Here is a 13,955-nt window from a genome sequence, read left to right on the forward strand (position 1 = left end):
CAATAAAGTTGTATGGTCTTAAACCATCTCATTTTGGTTGAAGAGTCAATTCAAAGTTACAGTCCTATCAGAACTTTCCCCTCCTCACTCTTGACTTCCCAAGATGGCCTGTGGGACCAAAGGGAAGCTTTGAGGCAGTGGCCAGAGGAGTCTTAGGTCTGTGTGCAGAGCTGTGAGCTATAGCCTAGGTCCTCATTGTCCCTCGCAGCCATGTCCCTAATCATACCTGGTCACCAGGGCCCGTGTCAGCTGCTGAGGTTGTTGACTGTCAACTCATAATCTGTTGCTTTAGTACCTTGAGACTCTTATGTCTCACCTTCCCATCCCTGCTCCTCTCATCAGCTGACTGGGAGCACTTCACCTCTTGTTGGGGTTTTCAGCTTTGCCCATCCTTGGGGGTCTTAGCCACATTCTCCAGCCATTACCTGCATGGTTCTCATGCTACTTTCTTCTTGCCTGGCAGAAGGCATAAGAGAAGTCTGGGTTTCTGACACACCGTCTGCAAATTGTGGACATGCAGCAGCACCATTTCAGATTCCTTATTCTCTCTAACGCAGCTGTCTTTTCCTAAGCCCTGATCAATGTGAGACTTCTGCCAGAATTGGGCAGCCTTCCAAGCTGGGCCAGAGGCAGTGGGCTTCAAGATTCCTTCACACTTAGCTGGATATTTCTAATCTCCTGCCTCAGGGTTAGATCCCCAAAGTAGGAAAATATAGATATGTCCATGCTGACCACTTATCCTCTCTCTTTCTCTGTGAAATTTATTTTTATCTCCCAATTCCCATTCTCTTTTGGGTTTTAGCGTAAGGCTAAGTGAGTTCTTTCCTGGCTTTTCAGATTAGATTGACAGTCAATCTCACAAGGGCAGAAACTGTTTTGTTCATTTACGATCTGCAGTATCTAACCTAGTGCCAGGACATAGAATAGAAATACACAAAAAATGTGCTAAACAAATATTGCTTTCTTTTAAAAGATATTTATTAATTTGGCTGCACCAGTTCTTAGTTGTGGCACATAAACTCTTAGCTGCAGCATGTGGGATCTAGTTCCCTGACCAGTGATGGAACCCAGGCCCCCAGCATTGGGAGTGCGGAGTCTTAGCCACTGGACCACAAGAGAAGTCTTGAACAAATATTTTTAATCTGCCTTTACCCTAAATAGACATTAAGATCAGGAGGCCAACAATGACATTTTATAAATCCCTGTATTCCCTTATTATGCAGGGCTTTGGAGTAAGTTCCTGGCCCCACTATTCATTTATTCACAAATACATTTTGACTGCATACTATGTGTAATGCACTGGGCTTGCTATTGACAATATAGGAGTAAATCCTTTAAAACGTTTTTACTAGACATCAAACACATCCAAAAAGTTGATAACATATATGTAAACTGAAAAAAAAATGTAAAGGGTAACATTTTACCCTTTAAACCTTGGTAATTTCAATGGTCAATCTTTACCTAGTGAAGAAAACATATTGAAGGGGGACAGAAATAGATCCCTGGAGACCAGACGTGAGGCTATAGCAGACTTGGGCAGATAGATGTGGGATTTGCTGTACTGGGGCAGAGGAAGAAGGAAAGGGAAGGATGAGCTCAAGAGATGTTTAGGTGGAAAACAGTACTTGATGGACTGTTACTCACTAGTTTCATGACCTAGATAAGATCCAGCCTTTCTGAGCCTTCGTTTCTGCATCTGTAAAACAGGTTAGTAATAACTATAGTTATATGTATCCCTAACCTAGCACAAAGCTTGGTATACGATTACACACACGAAAATCATAGCTACTGTTTTCTTTGCTGTGGAAGCTTCATAAATGCCGGCAGAATATTTTCTTGGGGCTGCAACTTGCTTCCTTTCTCTAAGGAGAAAATTATATATGATGGTGCCTTCACCAGAACAAACGCCCATTCTCCCCAGGCAGAAGGGCAGTGCAGGTCACGGTGAGAGTCTGGCACAGCCCCAGCCCAGCTCCCGCCCCGGCCCCGGCCCCGGCTCCGCCCACAACCTTGCGAGCTTTGTCCCCCCGCCCACAACCTCTCGAGCTCCGCCCCCGGAACCTCGCGCGTCGCCGCCGCCGCCGCGGCGCGCGCCCCGCCCCGTCCCTGGTGCTGACGTCCGGGCCAAACGGGCCCGGCGGGCGCCGCCGAGCCGTGTGCTTCCGCGGGCTTCGGGGTCGCTGGGGCCTCGTGGTGGGGCGGCTTTGCGGGGCTCGGCCCGCTTCCTCGCCTCCCCCGTGCCCTCTCGCGGCACCCGGCGGTGTCTGCGCTTCAGCCGGAGACCCAGAAAGAGGGTGAGTGTTGGCGGGAGCGAGATGGGACCGCCGGGCGCGCGCTCCGCTCTCCCGGGCATTGTCTGGGCGGGGGCGGCGCGGGCACGTGCGCGCCCCTCCCCCACCCCGCCTGAGGCGCCGGCCCCCTGGCTGAGGGAAGGGAGGGGGCGAGTAACTGTGGAGGGGAGAGGCCCCGGAGGAGGAAACTGGGTCCAGGGTGAGTGTGTGTGTCTGGGGAGTCTCCGCAGCGGGAACCCGGAATATGGGTGTGAGGGGGTGTTCTTTCTGAGGGGCACCGCGCTTTCTGAGAGGATATGGATTCCCTGGGCCCCAGTGGCGGGAGCTTTTAGGATGTTAAACCTGGTGGCCTGCAGTGGGATTGGCGACGAAATTTGGCCCCAGCACCGGCAAGTTGTGAATTTATCAGCAAGAATCCTGGAATCTTCCTCCAACCTGTCACCTTCCCTATCGTTCCTCTCCGCCTTGAAGGATGAGTAGGATTTAGAAAGGTGGAGGATATTCCAGGGTTGGTGCCCGCGTTAAAGCATCAGAGCTATGAGACAGCGCGGGGTTGGGGTGAAAAGCTTGGGAAAATGAGTACTTGGGAAAAAGAAAGGCTGGTTTGGTGGGTTGTGGCCAGATTGCAGAAGACAGGTTTATCTCATAGTCTTTTTTTTTTTTTTTTAATGAGTGTAATTATGTTTAAAAAAAAAATAGAAGTGGAAGAAAATATCACCAGTAATTCTACAACCCTGGCTCCTCATTCTTAGAATTTTGATGTTTGCTTGTATTTTCTTTTAAGCTTGTAAGTGTTACCGAGTTTTAACTACCATTTTGCATTCCCTTTTCTCGTTTACATGTTAAAATGCAATGTAATGTTATGTACTATTTAGCAATATAATTTACTTTCTTAATGAGCAAGGAGCAGGCATTCATAGAAAAATTTAAAAATAGGGAAAAGAAAAATGAGGAAAGGTACCTATAGTTTTATTGTGTGGAGTTATTATCATTGTATTTTCGGTTGTGGATGTTCTTTCAAAGATAGGAGCAGGTGAAGCTGTTCTTAGGAATTTCATTTTTATGAGAATTCTTTGAAGGTTTTAAGAAGGAAAGCATAATCTGACTGCTGTGTGGAGGAAGAGAGCAAGAGTGGAAGCTGGAAGGTCGGTTAGTTTACAGTACTTTGGACTAGGTCCATGGTTTGGAGATGGAGGAGAGTAGAAAGATTAACAGATATTTTGGAAGTAGAATCAACAGGACTTGGAAATGAATTGGTAAGGGAAAGGGAGAACTCTGCTTTTTGATACTTGTTTTGAGCAACTTCGAGTAGATGGCAGCATTCAACTGAGAAGAATGGAAGAGAGCAGTTTGAGGTGGAAGAAATCATGAGTTCTGTTTTGGGTGTATTATATTTGAAATGTATGTTAGATATGAGGTCGGTATATTGAGGAGGCAGTTGGATGTAAAGGTTTGGAGCTTCCAGAACAGAGCCTAGAGTTGGAGATAAAAATTTGGGAGTACTCAGTATATAGATGATATTCAAAGTTATGAGATCACCTGAGAGCACTTTATGGCAAATAGATGGGGAAACAGTGGCAGACAATTTTTTGGGGTTCCAAAATCACTGCAGATGGTGACTGCAGCCATGAAATTAAAAGACACTTACTCCTTGGAAGAAAAGTTATGACCAACCTAGACAGCATGTTAAAAAGCAGAAACATTACTTTGCCAACAAAGGTCCGTCTAGTTAAAGCTATGGTTTTTCCAGGAGTCGTGTATGGATGTGAGAGTTGGACTATAAAGAAAGCTGAGCGCCTTAGAATTGATGCTTTTGAACTGTGGTGTTGGAGAAGACCCTTGAGAGTCCCTTGGACTGCAAGGAGATCCAACCAGTCCATCCTAAAGGAGATCAGTCCTGGGTGTTTATTGGAAGGACTGATGTTGAAGCCGAAACTCCACAATACTTTGGCCACCTGATGTGAAGAACTCACTCATTTGAAAAGACCCTGATGGTGGGAAAGATTGAATGTGGGAGAAGGGGACAACAGAGGATGAGATCACCGACTTGGTGGACATGAGTTTGTATGAACTCCGGGAGTTGGTGATAGACAGGGAGGCCTGGCGTGCTGCAGTTCATGGGGTCACAATGAGTCGGATACGACTGAGCAGCTGAACTGAGAGAGCACTTAGGTAAAAACTATATAGAAAAGTGAATAATTGAGTAAGGCTCAGGCATTCTAATGCTTGAAGATCATAGAGGAAGAAGATTGAGCACAGGACAGAAGGAATAGCCAGTGAGGTAGGAGAAAAAGCAGAAAACTAGTATCATGGGAGCCATGAGAAATAAATTTCTGGTCCACAGAGTCTTGGTTCCTCAGTGCTTCTGAGATGTTTAATGAGGTGCTCACTTGGATTTGGCAACACAGAGGTTATTAGTTTGGTCATTGGTGTTACTAACCAAACTGGAAGTTGGAGGTGGAAACAGATGGAAGTAATTGAATGGGAGTGAGGAAGAGAAGACAGTGAGCGTCAATTAGGAGCAAGTGTCCCTTGTTCAACACACCTTATTTTCATCTCTCCCCAAACTAAATTTGATAGTTGAAAATGGTGTCTTGTTTCATGTTTCATTCCTTTATTACTAGTATGTTTGAACATTTTTTCACTTTTATTGGCCATTTGTGAATTTCTCTTCCTGTCCTCTGTGCATCTTTTTATTTGTGCTTGTCATTTTCTAATTGATTTTCTAATTATCAGAAGCTCTGTAGATTCTAAAAATATGTAGCCTGGTGTAGAGCTTACAGAATTGTCCCCCTTATGTGTCTCCCCCAGAATAAATGAATTTATTATCTGTACTCCATCAGGAAGAACATAGTTATTAGTGGAAAAACCATACTTAACCATTTAACTTTTATGTATACATTTTTTCAATTGTAGTAAAATACCCAACATAAAATTTACCACCATAACCATTTTTCACTGGTATTAAATACATTCATACCATTGTGCAGCCATTACCACCATAGATCTCCACAGCTCTTTTCATCTTGTAAAACTGAAACTCTGTACCCACTAAACAATAACTTCTCATTTCCCCCTCACCCCTAGCCTATGGCAGTCACCATTCAGCTTTCTGTCTCTGTGTTATTGACTACTCTGAATATCTCATATAAGTGGAATCAAACAGTATTTGTCTTTTTGTGACAAGTTTATTTTACTTAGCATAATGTCCTGAAGGTTCATCCATGTTGTAGCTTATGTCTGGATTTCATTCCTTTTTAAGGCTAGATAATATTCCAGTGTCTGTATGCTTGTTCTTACTGTTCAGTCGTGTCTGACTCTGAGACCCCATGAACTGTAGCCTGACGGGCTCCTGTGTCCATGGGATTATCACAGAAAGAATACTGCAGTAGGTTGCCATTTCCTACTCTAGGGAATCTTCCCAACCCCGGGATCAAACCCTCTCTCTTGCATCTCCTGCATTGGCAGGTGGGTTCTTTACCACTGTGCCACCTGGGAAGCCCCCTGACTATCTCCTAGAGTTTGCTGAAATTCTTGTCAGTTGAGTCCTTGATACTATATGATTATCTCATCTTCTGCCGCCCCCTTCTCCTTTCTCCTTCAGTCTTTCCCACCATCCGGGTCTTTGGTGGCCAAAGTATTGGAGCTTCAGCATCAGTTCTTCCAATGAATATTCAGAATTGATTTCCTTTAGGATTGACTGGTTTGATTTCCTTAGAGTCTAAGGGACTCTAAAGTGTCTTCTCCAGCACCACAGTTCAAAATTATCAGTTCTTCGGCTCAGCCTTCTTTCTTACCGAACTCTCACATCCGTACATGACTGCTGGAAAAACGATAGCTTTAACTATGTGGACCTTTGTTGGCAAAGTGATGTCTCTGCTTTTTAACATGCTGTCTCAGTTTGTCAGAGCTTTCCTTCCAAGGAGCAGGCGTCTTTTCATTTCATGGCTGCCGTTGCCATCCGCAGTGATTTTGGAACCCAAGAAAATAAAGTCTGTCATTGCTTCCACTCTTCCCCCCTTCTGTTTGCCATGAAGTGACAGGACCAGATTCTTATTTTTTTGAATGTTGAGTTTCAAGCCAGCTTTTTCACTCTTCTCTTTTACCCCATCAAGAGGCTCTTTAGTTCCTCTTCATTAGTTCCATACCATTAGAGTGGTATAATCTGCATATCTGAGGTTGTTGATATTTCTTCTAGTAATCTTGATTATTCCTGCTTGTGATTCATCCAGCCTGGCATTTCACATAATGTACTCTGTCTATACGTTAAATAAGCAGGGTGACAATATACAGATTTGTCGTACTTGTTTCCTAATTTTGAACCAGTCCATTGTTCCATGTCCAGTGCTAACTTTTACTTCTTGACCTGCATACAGGTTTCTCAGGAGACGGGTAGGGTGGTCTGGTACTCCTATCTCTTTAAGAATTTTCCACAGTTTGTTGTGAGCCACACAAAGACTTTTGTTTAGTTGATGAAGCAGAAGTAAATGTTTTTCTGGAACTCCCTTGCTTTCTCCATGATCCAACGGAATGTTGGCAATTTGATCTCTGGTTCCTCTGCCTTTTCTAAATCCAGCTTGTACATCTGGAAGTTCTCAGTTCACATCTTGTTGAAGCCTAGCCTGAAGGATTTTGAGCATTACCTTGCTAGCATGTGAAATGAGCGCAGTTGTGAGGTAGTTTGAACATTCTTTGGCATTGCCCTTCTTTGGGATTGGAATGAAAATTGACCTTTCCCCTTTGTCATGACAAGGCTGTGATCCATGAAGGAGCCATATGTACGTCTGTATGTACCACATTTTATCTATTCATCTATTAATGAACTTGTTTCCATCTTTTGGCTCTTGTGAATAATACTCCTAGGAACATGGGTGCATAGATACCTGTTTGAGTCCCTGCTTTCAGTTTTATGGGCTATTTACCTGGAAGTGGGATTGCTGGATCATACAGTAATTCTGTTTTTAATATTTTGAAGAACCTCCTCACTGTTTTCCATAGTAGCTGCCCCATTTTGTATTTCCACCAGCAGTGCACAAGGGTTCCAATTTCTTCACATTCTTGCCAACACTTTTCTGGTGGGTTTTATTTATTTTCCATTTATTTATTTTTGATAGTAGCCATCCTAATGGTGTTAGGTGATAATCTCTATGTTTTTGATTTGCACTTCCCTGATATTAGTGATGTTGAGTATCTTTTCATGTGCTTATTGGCCATTTGTATATCTTTGCAGAAATGTCAATTCAAATTCTTTTATCCATTTTAAATCAAGCTTTGTATTTAGGTCTTTGATCCATTTCGAGTTAATTTTTGTTAATTGAGGCATTAGTAAAGGGTCCAACGTCTCTCTTTTTTTTTTTTGCATATAAATGTCCAGTTTTCCTAGCAATATTTATTGAAAAGCCTTTTTTCCCCCGACTGAATGGTCTTGGCACCCGAGTCAGAAATCATTTGACCATATATGCAAGAGTTTATGCTGGGCTCTGTATTTTATTCCATCTGTTTATATATCTGTTTTTATGCTAATACCATATTGTTTTGGGTACCACACTGTGGCTTCTGTTAAGTTTTGGAATCCGGAAATGCGAGTCCTCCAGTGAGGACTCCCAGTTTTGTTCTTTTTCAAAATTGTTTTGATTATTTAGGGTCCCTTGAGATTACATATAAATTTTAGTGTGAGTTTTTCTGTTTTCGCAAAAAATGTCTTTGAAATTTTGATAGGGATTGCATTGAATTTGTAGATGGCTTTGGGTAGTATTGACTAATAACATTAGTCTTCCAATCCATGAAAATAAAGTGTGTTACCATTTATTTGTCTTGTTTAATTTCTTTAAGCAATATTTTGTAGTTTTCATTGTGTAAGTTTATTTTCTTGGTTAATTCTAAGTATTTTATCCTTTTTGATGCTTTTATAAATGGAACATATTATAATTTCTTTTTCAGTTGTTGATTATTTGTATATAGAAATGTAACTGATTTTTATGTGTTGACTTGGTATCTTGCTTTTTGCTGTTCATTTATTCTAAGTTTTTTGGTAGCATCTTTAGAGCTTTCTACATATAAGGTCATATCCCCCCATATTAAAATTCCCTTATATTCAGTCAGTGAATACACTATAATTTGCTATGGACTATTTCCAGTTTTTTTAATTATAAAATATACAGATAGAGGAGAACTAATACTTAATACTTTTAAGTTTTAAATCTGTAAGAACATCCCATGTATGTGTGTCACCAGGCTTGAGAGTCTTTCCTTAGGATAGATTCTCAGAAATACTTGATCCTCTTCTCTCTTTTCATTCAGTCATAGAGAATAGAATTCTTCACTGCCATCTCCTTAAATTGGCCCCAACCTCTCTGCCTTTAAACCTGCCCCCGTTTCAGCCTGTTTTCTACACTGCTGTTGAATGGAGGGTGAGAGTCAGGTTCGGTGCACTTTTCCTTTATAGAAAGTAAGACTTATGCAGCAGATTGTTTCTATAGTATCTGTTGAATGGGAGTTAGGAAGAAAAAGTTTCTTGAAGGCTGGGGTGCACTTCATAGATGAAATGAAGGATGAATAGCATTTCAGTAAGTGTAGAGAAGGTAGAGATGAAACATGAACCTGTTGGAAGGTAATAAGGAGAAGTTCAGGCATGTGAACTTTGATGACTACAGACAAGGAGAGGTAGAAGAACTAGTTCTACTAACCAAGGATTGTTTATTCTGTTGATCTCAAGAGTGAGTTTGGGGTAAGTGTGGGGAGAGACCTGTTCTGTGGTGGTAATGAAGGCTGATGGTGACCAGAATGCTGAGCAGGCAGGGCCTTAAACTTTATCTGTAATGTTTTATTTACAGAATTGTGCATACATTAGTGATTGTTATCTATTTTGTTTTTTAATTAGTTTATTGGAGAGTATATACCCTTTTTTATTGAGATGTAATTCACATTGGACTATAGCTTGCCAGGCCTTTGTCCAGGGGATCTTCCAGGCAAGAATACTGGAGTGGGTTGCCATTTTCTCCTCCAGGGGACCTTCCTGACCCAGGGATTGAACTTGTGTCTCCTACATTGGCATACAATTTCTTTACTACTGAGCCACCTGGGCAGGCCTGTGCAACCATTACTATTATCTAATTCCATAGCATTTTCCTGATTCCAGGAAGAAGCCCCATACCTATTTGCAGTCAGTCCCGGTTCCTTCCACCCCTCCTCCCCTGGCAGCCATTTTCTGTGTCTAGGGATTTGCCTGTTTCTGGGTATTTCCTGGAAATATTGGATTGGTGCAAACATAATTGCACTTTCGGACTGTGAATTTGAATCAAGGCTAAATAGGAACCATTATAGTCAACACACTTTTGCCAGTGAGAAATAAGTTGGCTTATTCCTGTAGTGTAAAAATCTGTTCTTTGGGAACAGACTTTTGGACTGTGAGAAGGCTAGGGTGGGATAATTTGAGAGAATAGCATTGAAACATATATATTACCATATGTGAAATAGATGACCAATCCAAATTCAATGCATGAAAAAGGGCACTCAAAGCTGGTGCACTGGGACAACCCAGAGGGGTGGAATGGGGAGGGAGGCTCGGGACTGGGGGACACATGTATACCCATGGCTGATTCATGTCAACGTGTGGCAAAACCCACCACAATATTGTAAAATAATTAGCCTCCAATTAAAATAAATTAAAAAATCTGTTCTTTGTGATTTGATGAACTCTTGGAAAGCATTTTTTGCCTCCTCCTGGTTGTGGAAACATTTTCCCTGCAAAAACTTGTCAAGATGCTTGAAGAAGAGTGGTAGTCAGTTGGTTAGAGGTCAGGTGAATATGGCAGATGAGGCAAAACTTCGTAGCTCAATTGGTTCAACTTTTGAAGAGTTGGTCATGCAACGTGTGGTCAGGCATTGTCATGGAAAAGAATTGGGCCATTTCTGTTGACCATTGTTGGTTCAGGGATTGCAGTTTTCAGGTGCATCTCATTGATGTGCTGAGCGTTACTTCTCAGACGTAATAGTTTCGCTGGGTTCAGAAAGCTGTAGTGGATCAGATGGGCTGCAGACCACCAGTGACCATGACCTTTTTTTGGTGCAAGTTTGGCTTTGGAGCTGCTTTTCTTGATCCAGCCACTGAACTAGTCATTGCCAGTTGTCGAATAAAATTCACTTTTTGTCGCATATCACAATCCGATTGAGAAATGGTTTGTTGTTGTTGTATAGAATAAGAGAAGACGACACTTGAAAATCAAGTTTTTTTGATTTTTGGTCAGCTCATGAGACACCCACTTACTGAGCTTTTTCACCTTTCCAGTTTGCTTCAAACGCTGAATGACTGTAGAATGGTTGACATTGAATTCTTTGTCAACAACTTGTGTAGTTGTAAGAGGATCAGCTTTGATTGCTCTCAGTTGGTCATTGTCAGTTTCTGATGGCTGGCCACTATACTCCTAATCTTCAAGGCTCTCATTTCCTTTGCAAAACTTCTTGAACCACCACTGCACTGTACATTTGTTGGCAATTCCTGGACCAAATGCATTGTTGATGTTGTGAGCTGTCTGCACTACATTATGACCTATTTTGAACATGAATAAGAAAATCACTTGAATTTGCTTTTTGTCTATCATCATTACCATAGTCTAAAATAAATAGAAAATACACAGTAATAAGTTATTAGCTAAAAAAAAAACATAAAGTGAGAAATGCATATTAAAATGATGGATAACATAACCACATTTATTTAAGAATGTATTCCAGTATCCAATGGCAAAATTCAACAATGAAAAACCACAATTACTTTTGCATCAATCTTATAATCAAATAAATGTGGTCTTTTGTATTTGGCTTCTTTCATTTAATTAGCATGGTATATTCAGAGTTGATCTGTGTCAGTACTTCATCCTTTTTTATTGCTTAAAAATCCATTGTATGACTGTTACACATTTTGTTTATCCAGTCATCAAAGGATAGACATTTAAGTTGCTTCCATTTTTTTTTTCACTGTTATGAATAATGTTGTTGTGAACATTCACACACATACAAGTTTTTGTATGGACATATGTTTTCAGTTCTGTTGTATATTTACCTAGGTGTGGAGTTGCTAGGTCACATAGTAATACTGTGTTTAACTTTTTGAGGAACTGCCAAACTTTTCCACAGCAGCTGCACTATTTTACATTTCCACCAACAATGTGTGAGGGTTCACACTGTATTCTTTATACATTTTTTGACAGCCTATATTTAATATTTGTGTGTGTTTAAATAGCTTCATTGAGGGACAGTTGGCATACCACAAACTGCACACATATAAACTGTATGACATGATAAGTTTTGATATATTTATGCATCTGTGAAAACATCACCACAGTCAAGATAGTAAACATATGCATTGTCCCCCAATTTTTTCTCGTCCCTTCATGATCCTTCTTTCTCCCTTCCCCATTGTTTCCTCATACCAGGACAACCACTGACCAGGTTTCTGTCATTATAGACTCGTTTGCATTTTGTAAAAATGTTATCATTGTAGTATATTCTTTTTTCTTAAGCTTGCTTCTTTTCCTCGATATCGTTTTGAGATTAATTCGTGTTGTGTTGCATGTAGCAGTTAATTCTTTTTTACTGATGAATATATTGTATGGATGTGTCGCAATTTGTTTATCCATTCACCTTTTAATGGACATTTGGGTTGTTTCTAGTTTTTGGCTGTTACAAATAAAATTGCTGTGAACATTTGTTTTTGTATGGACATGAGCTTTTATTTCTCTTGGGTAATACCTAGGAGTGGAATGGTTGGGTCATATGGTGGTTTAGTCACTAAGTTGCGTCTGACTCTTGTGACCTCATGGACTTGTGACCCCGTAGCCTGCCAGGCTCCTCTGTTCCTGGGATTCTCCAGGCAAAAATACTGGAGTAGGTTGCCATTTCCTTCTCCAGGGGATCTTCCCAACCCAGGAATTGAACCTGGGTCCTCCTGCATTGCAGGCATGTTCTTTAGCGATTTAGCTACAAACTGCCAAACTGTTTTCCAGAGTAGTTTTACCATTTTTACCTTCCCACTACCAGTGAATGAAAGTTCCAGATGTTTCACATTCTCTGTAGTTTTTTTTCTTCATTATCTGTAGTTTTGTCTTTTCAACATACAGAGAAGTAACAAGAAAACAGAAAAAGGCATAAAGACACCCATAATCCATCTCCCAGGTTAGTCCTTTTGGTATTTTCCTCCCCCTAAATAATGCATGTACACGGTTAGAAAATTCAGACATTGTAGTCAGGAGTAAAATGAAAAGCACAACGACTGCCCAGAGGCAACTATTGTTGTTCATTTTTTATCCTTTTTTCTAGGAAAATCTATACACCATCTACCAGCATTTGTGGGGGTAGGGGGGATCACTCTGCTCTTTCTTCTAGTTTACATAGAAAGAAAGTATACAAACCATTTGCACCTTGGTTTCTTTCACTTTACAGTGTATTTTAGAAGTATTTCCGTATCAGCACATTCATTTTAATGGCTACGTTGCCAAACAGTTTTGCTATAAGAAAACACAAATTTGGACTTTCCCGGTGGTGCAGTTGATAAGAATCTGCCAGTGCAGGGGACCACGGGTTCAATCCCTGGTCTGGGAAGATTCCACGTGCCACAGAGCAACTGAGCCCTCGAGCTGCAATTGCTGAAACCTGCATGCTCTAGTGTCTGTGCTCTGCAACAAGAAGAGCCACCACAATGAGAAGCCCACGCACCACATTGAAGAGGAGGCCCTGCTTACTGTAACTGGAGAAAGCCCACACAAAGCAGCAATGAAGATCCAGTGCATCCAAAAATAAATAAATATTTTTTAAAAAAAGAAAGAAGAAAACATGAGTTTGTTTTAATGCAGTTGATAGGTTAGGGAACTATTTGAGTATAATGTGGATTTCACATTTCATATTTTTGTGTCTCATCTGCAGGAAATGCTAGGTAAATGCAAAAAAGTGCACCCTCCTGAGCTGAACCGCAGCAGAAATATGCAGATCCCCTTCTAGGTACACACCTTAGATATCCTCCAGCAGCCTCAGTTTACTTATGTGTTATGAGCCACACCTATCCTCATCTGGTATTATTAAAGTTTTCTGTTGATTTCAGATTAGCCTGCTACCACTTCATGGTAACTTATAAGCTGTAACCTTTCAATGCTCACTTCCACAAGTAAAACTTAATTTCATAAGGTAAAGTGTCATATTGCAGCATTTATATATTTCTTAACCCATTTAATGTGTAAAACTGCTGCCATTTTTTTAGATTCCCTTTTTATTTGATTATCTTTTTTTTTTTTTTAATTTTTTTTTTTATTATTATTATTATTTTTTTCCAGTGGGTTTTGTCATACATTGATATGAATCAACCATGGATTTACATGTATTCCCAATCCCGATCCCCCCTCCCACCTCCCTCTCCACCCGATTCCTCTGGGTCTTCCCAGTGCACCAGGCCGGAGCACTTGTCTCGTGCATCCCACCTGGGCTGGTGATCTGTTTCACCATAGATAGTATACATGCTGTTCTTTTGAAATATCCCACCCTCACATTCTCCCACAAAGTTCAAAAGTCTGTTCTGTATTTCTGTGTCTCTTTTTCTGTTCTGCATATAGGGTTATCGTTATCACCTTTCTAAATTCCATATACATGTGTCAGTATGCTGTAATGTTCTTTATCTTT

The 13,955-nt window shown here is 40.9% G+C and overlaps 1 protein-coding gene across 5 annotated transcripts in view; it reads left to right on the forward strand.

Moving 5' to 3' along the window:
• The first annotated feature begins 2,115 nt into the window (after positions 1 to 2,115).
• YEATS2 (YEATS domain containing 2) overlaps positions 2,116 to 13,955 on the forward strand; it is a 100,043-nt gene continuing 88,203 nt past the window's right edge. For 4 of the 5 annotated variants that reach the window (XR_009696960.1, XM_061166679.1, XM_061166682.1 and 1 more), the window contains exon 1: positions 2,116 to 2,294. The gene's annotated coding sequence lies outside the window, so the exon portion shown is untranslated. Of the gene's footprint in view, positions 2,295 to 2,402; positions 2,491 to 13,955 lie in introns of those variants that run through there. The other variant, XM_061166680.1, reaches the window with a different exon arrangement.

The sequence above is a fragment of the Dama dama genome, chromosome 19 (assembly GCF_033118175.1).
Source record: "Dama dama isolate Ldn47 chromosome 19, ASM3311817v1, whole genome shotgun sequence".
NCBI lineage: Eukaryota > Metazoa > Chordata > Mammalia > Artiodactyla > Cervidae > Dama > Dama dama.